The sequence below is a fragment of the Trachypithecus francoisi genome, unplaced genomic scaffold (assembly GCF_009764315.1).
Source record: "Trachypithecus francoisi isolate TF-2019V2 unplaced genomic scaffold, Tfra_2.0 Lachesis_group1, whole genome shotgun sequence".
Lineage (NCBI taxonomy): Eukaryota > Metazoa > Chordata > Mammalia > Primates > Cercopithecidae > Trachypithecus > Trachypithecus francoisi.
The window spans coordinates 82,142,455-82,152,295 of NW_022681454.1; the positions used below are offsets into that span (position 1 = coordinate 82,142,455).

The 9,841-nt window shown below is 43.0% G+C and overlaps 1 long non-coding RNA gene across 1 annotated transcript; it reads right to left on the minus strand.

Annotated features, from left to right (window-relative positions):
- Positions 1-3,856: 3,856 nt before the first annotated feature.
- Positions 3,857-9,337, minus strand: LOC117086395. Its single transcript, XR_004438320.1, has 4 exons — positions 9,272-9,337; positions 8,895-9,184; positions 4,787-4,950; positions 3,857-4,562 (listed from the first exon to the last, which is right to left on the minus strand). It is a non-coding gene; the product is annotated as an uncharacterized LOC117086395 (long non-coding RNA).
- Between the last annotated feature and the right edge of the window lie 504 nt (positions 9,338-9,841).

The following is a 9,841-nucleotide window of genomic DNA, read 5'->3' on the forward strand; positions in this document are numbered from 1 at the left end:
CTCAAGCAATCCAAGTAGGTGTGCACCACCACATGTGGGCTTTTAAAATTTTTGTAGAGACAGGGTCTCACTATGTTTGCCCAGACTGATCTCAATTCCTAGTTTCAAGCAATCCTCCTACCTTTGCTTCCCAAAGTGTTAGGATTACAGGAATGAGCCAAAGTACCTGGCTGCAATGTGACTTATAAATATTAATAGTAACATTATTTCATAGCATGATTATATAATTTACTTAACCATTCCCACTTTGAGGGCTATTTAGGTTGTTTTGTTTGTGGGAATAGTCAAAGAACAGACTGCCCACCTAGAAAACATGAACACACAGTTTATTTTAAACAGAGAGTTTACGTGTCTCCAACAAAAAGTAGTGAAATTCTCTAAGGAGCTGATGGTCCTTGGCTCTCTTTTAGCTAGAATCTCCAGGGCCCTGGGTTTTGCTTAAGATCAGCAGACTCAGACCCCAGGTGTTGTCCGAGTTTACTCACCCAATGCTATCTGAGTTTACATTACTAATGCCTGTAATCTCAGCACTTTGGGAGACTGAGCTGGGCGGGTCACTTGAGGCCAAGAGTTTAAAGACCAGCCTGGCCAACATAGTGAAATCCCCATCTCCACTAAACATACAAAAATTAGCCAGGAGTGGTGACATGTGCATATAATCCCAGCTACTCAGGAGGCTTAGACAGGAGAATTGCTTGAACCCAGGAGGCAGAGGTTACTGTGAGCCAAGAACACACCACAGCACTCCAGCCTGGGTGATAAAATGAGACTGTCTCAAAAAAAAAAAATGTCGAGCTTGGTGTCTCATGCCTGTAATCCCAGCACTTTGGGAGGCCGAGGTGGGCAGATCACAAGGTCAGGAGCTCGAGACCAGCCTGGCCAACATGGTGAAACCCTATCTCTACCAAAAATACAAAAATTAGCCGGGCGTGATGGTGGGTGCCTGTAACCCCAGCTACTCAGGAGGCTGAGGCAGGAGAATCACTTGAACTTGGGAGGCGAAGGTTGCAGTGAGCCGAGATTGTACCATTGCACACTAGCCTGGTGACAGAGCAAGACTCTGTCTAAAAAAAAAAGAAAAAAAAAATCAGCAGACTTCCATTCTAACTGTAAAGAAATGAAGGCATGCACTTTGTGTGCCTCTCTCCACTGAGACAGGTGGGTTTCTTTCCTTGAATGGAAAGAAAGTGGAAGCCCCCTATGGCAGAGGAGGTTAACTATCAACCAAACGTCATGCTTATCCTCCATCATCTATACAGTAGTTCCTGGAGAGGAACTGCCAGCCAGGGTCTACATTTCTCAGCTCCCCTGGCGTCTTCAGGGTCTTGTATGATTAGTTCTCACCAACTGAATGTGACCAGAGTCACTGAATTGTGTCATTTCCAGAGAAGAAGATTTAAAATTGTTTCCTCTTCTGCTTGTGATAATAAGGCCCTAGGGAAAGGCTGAGCCGCAAGAGGAAGGGAGCCCTTGCTGGGAACACTGACTTTGAGCTGTCATGTGTGATTGTCTTAGACCACCAAAATGATGGAGTTTACTTATTACAGAACTAGCATTGCCCAGACTGCGACACTCCCAGCCTCCTTTTTCCCCCCAGAGGGTTAAGAAGGTATAAAAATTAAAGGGAATCCCTTAGAGTATTCATCCTATGCCCCTCTAGGCACAGGAAAGAGAGAAAGAGGATCAAGTTACAAAATGGGAGTTTAATGTTTCAACTAATTTCTCCTCTAGGAATTGTTATGCTGCCTGAGATGACTATTTGCTCAGTAAACACCATCCAGGACAATTACTACAGGCAGGGGTCCAGTCTTCCCACTCCCAGAATGCTCTGTTGGATTTTTAAACAGAGATCACATGTGAAATCACCACGTTCTTCAATGGGGGTGAACGTGGTGGGAAAATGGGGGAAATGACACAATTATGAGTAATGGGACCTCAGAGATAAACCAACCTGTGTTTGAATCCCAGCTTTAACTTTCAGGAACAATGGCCAAAAACCATGCTGCATAACTGATCTGAAAAGATCTCCACTGGCTGAACTGAACACCAGATTCCCCAGTTGCCCCACTGCCATGTCAGTGCTAGGAACTCAGCTACCCTGAAACTACTCCAGCCATCAGCACCAAAGCCACCACTGCCCCTCGACCTTGCCTTTTCAGCTACTGTTTCTGTCATCACTTCCAGAGAGTGTGGGTCAATACTGGTCCTTTAGGAAGCAGACCAGACTGCAAGGCTGGAATTAGAAGTGGAAGGAATTAAGAGGGAAATGCCCGTGAAAGACAAAGAGGGAGGGAACAGGAGTTGGAAGGGATAACCTTCAGCTGTGGTACAGATCTAGCACCTTAGAAAGGAGCAGGGGAAGGAGAGGACTGGGTAAGAAGAGACTCAGACTGTAATGACCTCTACAAACATCTCTGCCAGGCAGCAAGGGAGCCTATTAGAGTATCTAGCACTGGGGAGGAATGGCCCAGCTCCAGTATCCTCTCTGTGCCCATTCATTGACTGGAGCTGCCTAGATAGAATAGAGACTCATGGAATGAATGCTGCAGCAGATGCGAAAGGTTGTCAGTTAATTACACTCTTCACAGCAGGTTATCTTGAAGGCATATCTGAGTGGCACAGCTCCATGCTGCCAAAGGAAAGCTTGGCATCAATAGGTCCTGGGTTGAAGTCTAACTGATGGAGATTAGACCACGTGTCCTTGCTGCAAGAAAGCCTAGAAAAGCAAGTGACTGGCATTTTCAGCACCAAAGGAGAAAAGGTCAAAACAAACGAGTGTCCACTATAGGATGTAAATCACTGAGCCCTGTGCCTGGCATACAACAGACAGCTGGATCAATGGAAGCTGCCATCCTCACTAACCACACTGAGGAGCAGGGAGAGTGATGGAAGGAATATGGGTTGTTGCATCAATCTCTCCTGGGTTCACATCTGGACTCCAGCCTTCCAGTGAAGTCAGACAAGCTACTTAACCTTTCCGAGCCTGTTTCCGTATCTGTAAAGCCTCCTTTGCAGAGTTGTGAGGATTTGAGTCATGCATCAAATGATTGACCCAAAGTAGGCTCTGAGAAGATAACAGTGCTAAAGTTACTTGGTGGTGAGCAGAGTATGGAGCATCAAGATTAGAGTGAAAACTCTGTCGGGGGTGGGTACTGCAACTGCACCACATTCATCTTTGATTTTTTTTTTTTTTTTTTTGAGACGAAGTCCCACTCTGTCACCCAGGCTGGAGTGCAGTGGCACAATCTCGGCTCACTGCAACATCCACCTCCTGGGTTTAAGTGATTCTTCTGCCTCCTGAGTAGCTGGGACTACAGGTGCTCACCACCATGCCTGGCTAAATTTTTGTATTTTTTTTAGTAGACACAGGGTTTCATCATGTGGGCCAGGCAGTTCTCGAACTCCTGACCTCAGGTGATCCATATGCCTCAGCCTCTCAAAGTACTGGGTTTACAGGTGTGAGCCACTGTGTCTGGCTTCATCTTTGATGTTCTGATAATCAGTAGCAGAGCATGGCATATACCAGGTGCTTAGCAGATATTTGGTGGGTGCGAATGACTGAATGAGTGAATGAATGAACATTGTTTCTTGTTGATAGATAACAAAGACAAAGTTGCATAAATCATTCTAAGCTGGGATTTTTGTTCTGCAGACTGGTTCTTTCTAATAATATTCTCCTTTCCCCTTCATTTCTTTTTCTTGCATTCCATCCAATCACTTCAAGGAGCTTAAAGATTACATAGTCAAAAAGTTTATTTTATTTCATTATTTTTATCACAGTGAAATTTTTAATTTTATTAAAATAGTTCTAAGAGTCACACAGTAAGGACAAAAATTCTTTCTCCTGATCCTACCCCTCCCATCCCTAATTCCTATTCTTCAGGGCCAACCATCTCCGTAGCTACTTTTTCAGTGTTTACTTCCATATTGCTTTTTCCTGATTTTTAAAAATTTTGACATCATTGTTTTTATTGTAGAAGATGAAGGGCTAAATCTCTCATAGTGCTTCTCTCCTACAAACACATGCACACAGATACATAACATGCACACATGCCCCCCACACACACGCACCCCTTCTCCCATTCAATATAGTTGTATCAACTATTTCACAAATTTTGATTAAATCAATAATGTGTTTATCATATTAAGATTGCATCACTGCTAATCATGCAGAATGCTGTATTATATTTTATTTCTCATCTAATTATTGTATTCTCTTCAGTTTATAATTGATTTTTTATTTGTTTGTTTGTTTGTTTGTTTACTTAACTGTGACAACCTCAAACTCATTCCCAAACTATCCTCCAGCCCTGTAAAACCTCAGGACAGTCAAGCCCATGAGGTATTCTATCAGCTCCCTTTTTCCCTGGAGTCATCACTCCTGCTGTTCTCTGCTCTTCTACTCCAATCTGAGCAATCTGCTTTCCAAGCTTGCTGCAGAGGTGTTGTCCTGAACTTCCCTTCAGCCTCATTGGAAACATTGCTTCATCTCTGTCCTATACTGGACTCCCTCTTTATAGGGTCCCATGTCTTCCTCTTAACTGGTTTACTCCAGCAGCTTCCTGAAAAACAGTGCATGGGAAGTAAGTTGTTGTTGTTGTTGTTGTTTGAGGCCTTTCATGGCTGCAAATGTCATAATTCTACACTGTGCATGTTTGTACAATCCATTGAGATTGAAAAATTATTAGAACAGGAAACACCATATTGCAATTATTCATCCCCAGGTCTGGCCATGTGCGACAGGAATTCCAAAATAACAGTGACTTGAACGAAATTGAGGTTTTACCTCTGTCACACAAAGTTGCCATAAGTAATCCAGGGCTGGTGTGCTTGCTCCACAGGCGTCAGGAGCCTGAGCTCTTTCTATCCGGGTGCTCACCATCCTCAACAAGCATCCTTCGTTTCATGGTTCAGGATAGGTACTTCAGCTTCCAGCTTCACATTCGCAGTCTAACTTACAAGAATAAGAAAAAGGAAGGACAAGGACAGGGACCACCCTTTTGGGACATTCCCTAAAAGTTGCATACCTGACTTCTACTTCCAACCCATTGACCAGAATGCACTCATCTGATTGCATGAACAGTTCATCCTTCTTTTACCCTTGTGTTTAACCTTACTTTAATGACACCTCCCACAGATTTTATTGTACCTATATGTCTGTATCATTACTATTATTAGATTTTAAACATATGGTGTGATGTAAATTAATTTTTATTATATCTTCACTTAGTAATCCAGATGTTGGGTGCCACTAACCATTACTTCTGTTTTGTAGGCTATATTAAGTTTGAAATGCAATATTATCATACTCCCCCAGAAGAAAGTTCACTCCACAAATCATTAATAATTTTTGAAGGTTAGCCTGATTGTCTTCCTAGGGAACTTTGTCCATATTGGTAATTTATGTATGTATGTATGTATGTATGTATTTAGAGACAGGATTTCCCTTTGTTACTGAGGCTGGAGTACAGTGGCACAATCTATAGCCCACTGTAGTCTTGAACTCCTGGGCTCAGGCTCAAGTGATCCTCCCACTTCAGCCTCCCAAGTAGCTAGGACTACAGGTATACACCACTACATCCAAATAATTTTTTAAAATTTTGTGTAGAGATGGGGTTTGTATTAGTCTGTTTTCACACTGCTAGAAAGATGCTACCTGAGACTGGGTAATCTCTAAGGAAATGAGGTTTAATTGACTCACAGTTCTGTTCTGCATGGCTAGGAGTCCTCAGGATGGAAGGTAAAGGGAAAGCAAGGCACCTCTTACATGGCGGCAGGAGGAGCAGATGCAAGTGCCACACCTTTAAACAATCAGATCTCATGAGAATCCACTCACTATCATGAAAACGACATGGGGGAAACCACCTACATGATCGAATCACCTCCCATCAGGTTCCTCCCTTGACACATGGGTATTACCTTTCAAGATGAGATCTGAGTGGGAACACAGAGTCAGACCATATCAGGGCCTTGCTATATTGCCCAGGCAGTGGTGCAATCATACTTCACTGTAACCTGGAATTCCTGGGCTCAAGTGACTCTCCCACCTCAGCCTCCCAAAGTGTTGGGATTACAGGCATAAGTCACCACACCTGGCCAATATTGGCAGCTTTAGGCTTCAGAACTATTTTTATCTTTTTTGGTGGGGAGGTCATGTAATGTAAAGCAGGGGAAGTGTTTTGTGTTTCCTACCATGCAGAGTAAGGTGGTTTGCATCAAGAGAAAATAAATTCTACATTAATAAAAGGGCAGAGAAGAAAGAAGTTTCCTGGATTAGATTGATTTAGTCATTCCAAAATGTATACATATATCAAAATATCAGCCTGGCATGGTGGCTCACCTGTAATCCCAGCACTTTGGGAGGCCAAGGCGGGCAGATCACTTGAGGTCAGGAGTTCAAGACCAGCCTGTCCAACATGGTGAAACCTCATCTCTACTAAAAATACAAAAATTGGCCGGGCGCGGTGGCTCAAGCCTGTAATCCTAGCACTTTGGGAGGTCGAGATGGGCGGATCACGAGGTCAGGAGATCGAGACCATCCTGACTAACACGGTGAAACCCCGTCTCTACTAAAAACTACAAAAATCTAGCCGGGCGAGGTGGCGGCGCCTGTAGTCCCAGCTACTCGGGAGGCTGAGGCAGGAGAATGGCGTGAACCCGGGAGGCGGAGCTTGCAGTGAGCTGAGATCCGGCCACAGCACTCCAGCCTGGGTGACAGCGCGAGACTCCGTCTCAAAAAAAAAAAAAAAAAAAAAAAAAAAATACAAAAATTATCTGGGCATGGTGGTGTGTGCTTTAATCCCAGCTACTCAGAAAGTTGAGGCAGGAGAATTGCTTGAACCCAGGAGGTGGAGGTTGCAGTGAGCTGAGATCATACTGCTGCACTTCAGCCTAGACAACAGAGTGAGACTCCATCTCAAAAAAAAAAAAAAAAAAAAAAAAAGAAGAAGAGAAAAAACTATCACGTGTGCACCACCAAAACTTTACACAATTTTTACTTGTCAATTAAAAATAAAGGACCAGGCAAGGTGGCTTATTCCTGTAATTTCAGTACTTTGAAGACCAAGGCAAGTGGATCACCTAATCCCAGGAATTCAAGACCACCTGTCTCTACCAAAAATACAGAAAATTAGCCAGGAGTCATGGTATGCACCTGTGGTCCCAGCTACTCAGGAGGCTGAGGTGGCAGTGTCACTTGAGCCTGGGAGGCTGAGGTTGCAGTGAGTTGAGACTTCACCACTGCACTCTAACCTGAGTGAGAAAATGACACCCAATCTCAAAAAATAAAAATAAAAAATAAAGAAAAAGCGGGGAGGAAGAAGACTCTCAGCAGCATTCGAGCCCCTCATTCTGTTTTACGATCCAGCTGCATCTGTGCTCTTCCCATGGTTTGGTTGTTCAATAGCTCCATGGATCCTATTAGTCAATGTGTGAGTCAGGGTTCCCCAGACCAACAGAACCAATAGGATGTGTCTGTGATATGTGAGTGTCTGTGTGGTGGGAGACGGGGGTGGAGAGAGATATTTATTATATGAAATTGGCTCATATGATTATGGAAGCTGAGAAGCCCCAAGATCTGCAGTTGCTAAGCTGGAGACCCAAAAGAGCCAATGGTGTAGTTCCAGTCCAAGAGCCAGGAGGCTCAAGACCCAAGACGGCCAGATATTTTGGCTTGCATCAGAAGACAGAAAAAGACTGACTGCCAGCTCAAAGTGGTCAGTCAGGAAAAGTTCCCCTTTTTATCTGACTGGGGAGGGCCAGCCTTTTTGTTCTATTCAGGCCTTCAACTGGTTGGAAGAGGGCTACTCACATTTGGGAAGGCAATCTGCTTTACTCAGTCTACTGATTCAGATGTTAATCTCACCCAAAATCACCCTTACACACAAACCCAGAAATAATATGTAACCAAATATCTGAGCCCTCCAAGGCCCAGTTGACAAATAAACTTAACCATTACAGTCAGAAAATTCTCCCTTTTAATCCAAGACCATTTAGTCTGGGTTTTAGTCACTTGAAAACAAAATAATCCTTGCAGTCGGGTGTGGTAGCTCAAACCTGTAATCCCAGCACTTTGGGATGCCAAGGCTGGAGGATTGCCTGGGCCCAGGAGTTCAGGACCAGCCTGGGTAACATAGTGAGACCTTGTCTCTAAAAAAAAAAAAAAAAAAAAAAAAAATTAAAATAATAATAATAATCCTGACATTCATATTCAAAGTTGCTTATTGTATTTGCAACAGAGCTTTCTTATTGTGCACATGGCTAGTTTCCCATGCAAGTGTGTGTTGCAGGGGGTGATGAGGGCAGAGGATGGGACGGTAGGGGAGGTTAGGGAGTGATGGCAAAAGGGTATGGATTTTCTTTGGGGGATGATGAAAATGTTCCAAAAGTGATGATAAATATACAACTCTGTGGAAATATGAAAAGCCATTTGTCCTGCAGCAGATTTAAACACGGTTCCTAAAAAAGGAGTGGTAATGGCCATTAATATCCCCACAGAGGATCAGACAAGCCATGTTCCTATAGCAGCAGAGCCAGAAGTGCCAACAAAATTTATCCCTGTGGCCAGAGCCAAGAGGGTTTCTCAATGAAATTAAAGGGCATCAATCACTTTGGCGCCCCTAAAGTAAAGAAGGTCTGCCTGAACAAACATTTTCAATGTAGTAAAAATAAAATAAGAAAGTTTTAAGAAACATTGAGTTCATATCCTAATGTGAACATTAGGTTTTCTTTCACTTAGACTTATCATCAAGAGCACCATCCTAGCAGATTCTTTTAAGGTTTACTTAGAAGGCATGTCTAGGAAATCAAAAATTTACATTAAAAAAAAAATGTGTGGGTCATTCAACAGTTTCTTGGATAGATATATTTTGACTTAGTCGTCCCCTGAACATTACCTGAGAGCCCTCTGTGGGTGAGGAGCCGCCATCATCCCTGAGTGCATAGAGATGAGCAAGACATAGTCCCAGCCAGGAGGAGCTCATGACCCAGAAGTGGAGTCAGCTCAGGTGATCACAGTCCATCAGGATAAGAGCTGCCTTCAGAAGGGGTTGGGGGCATGAGCTGAGGATCTGAGGGCGTGGAGGACAGAGTGTGCCTGGGGGCCCCAGAAGCAGAGCTGCGATGGTCTACTTATGAATGGTGTATTGTGGTGCTCATTTACCTTCCTGAGCCTCCATTTTCCCACCTGCAAATTGAAGTCAATTAGAGAACGATTGCATCAGTGCACTAACTGGTCTGACTTGAAAGAAACCACAGACCAAGTGCAACTTACATCATGCTGTGAGTTAGCTCCCTTGGAAAACTGTGACTCGATGTATAAATTTCTAGAAGGAGTTACCTAAATACAAGAATTCCATTAGTATTATCAGATTTCTCATTCATTTCTTCATTCAATAAACATTTCTTGAGCATCTACTATCCATGCTTCTGAAACTGGAATACATGACAGGAGTAGGTGGCAGTGTATCAGATGGTATCAACTCAGCAATTCAACATTGCAGATCTTCTTGCAGCATTAGGTTTACCCAGGGTAAGCAATTCATAACATTTTTATGTTAAAACAAGCATGGATATACTACAGAGAAGAATGCGAAATGCATATGAAGTTTTAGGATAAAGCATTTTGAGTTCATAATAGACTTCTCTGATATGTGTCTTCCAGAATTTGAGGGGAAACTTGTGCATTCTTTGTTGCTATTAATTAAATATCAGTTGTTAAGTATCTTAAAAGATACAAAACATACATCTTTCCAAAAGTGTATAATCTGAGTTGAAACAAGATATCTAAAACTATAAATCAAATAGATATACGTATGTGTATTTTGAGAAGTATGAGATTGCT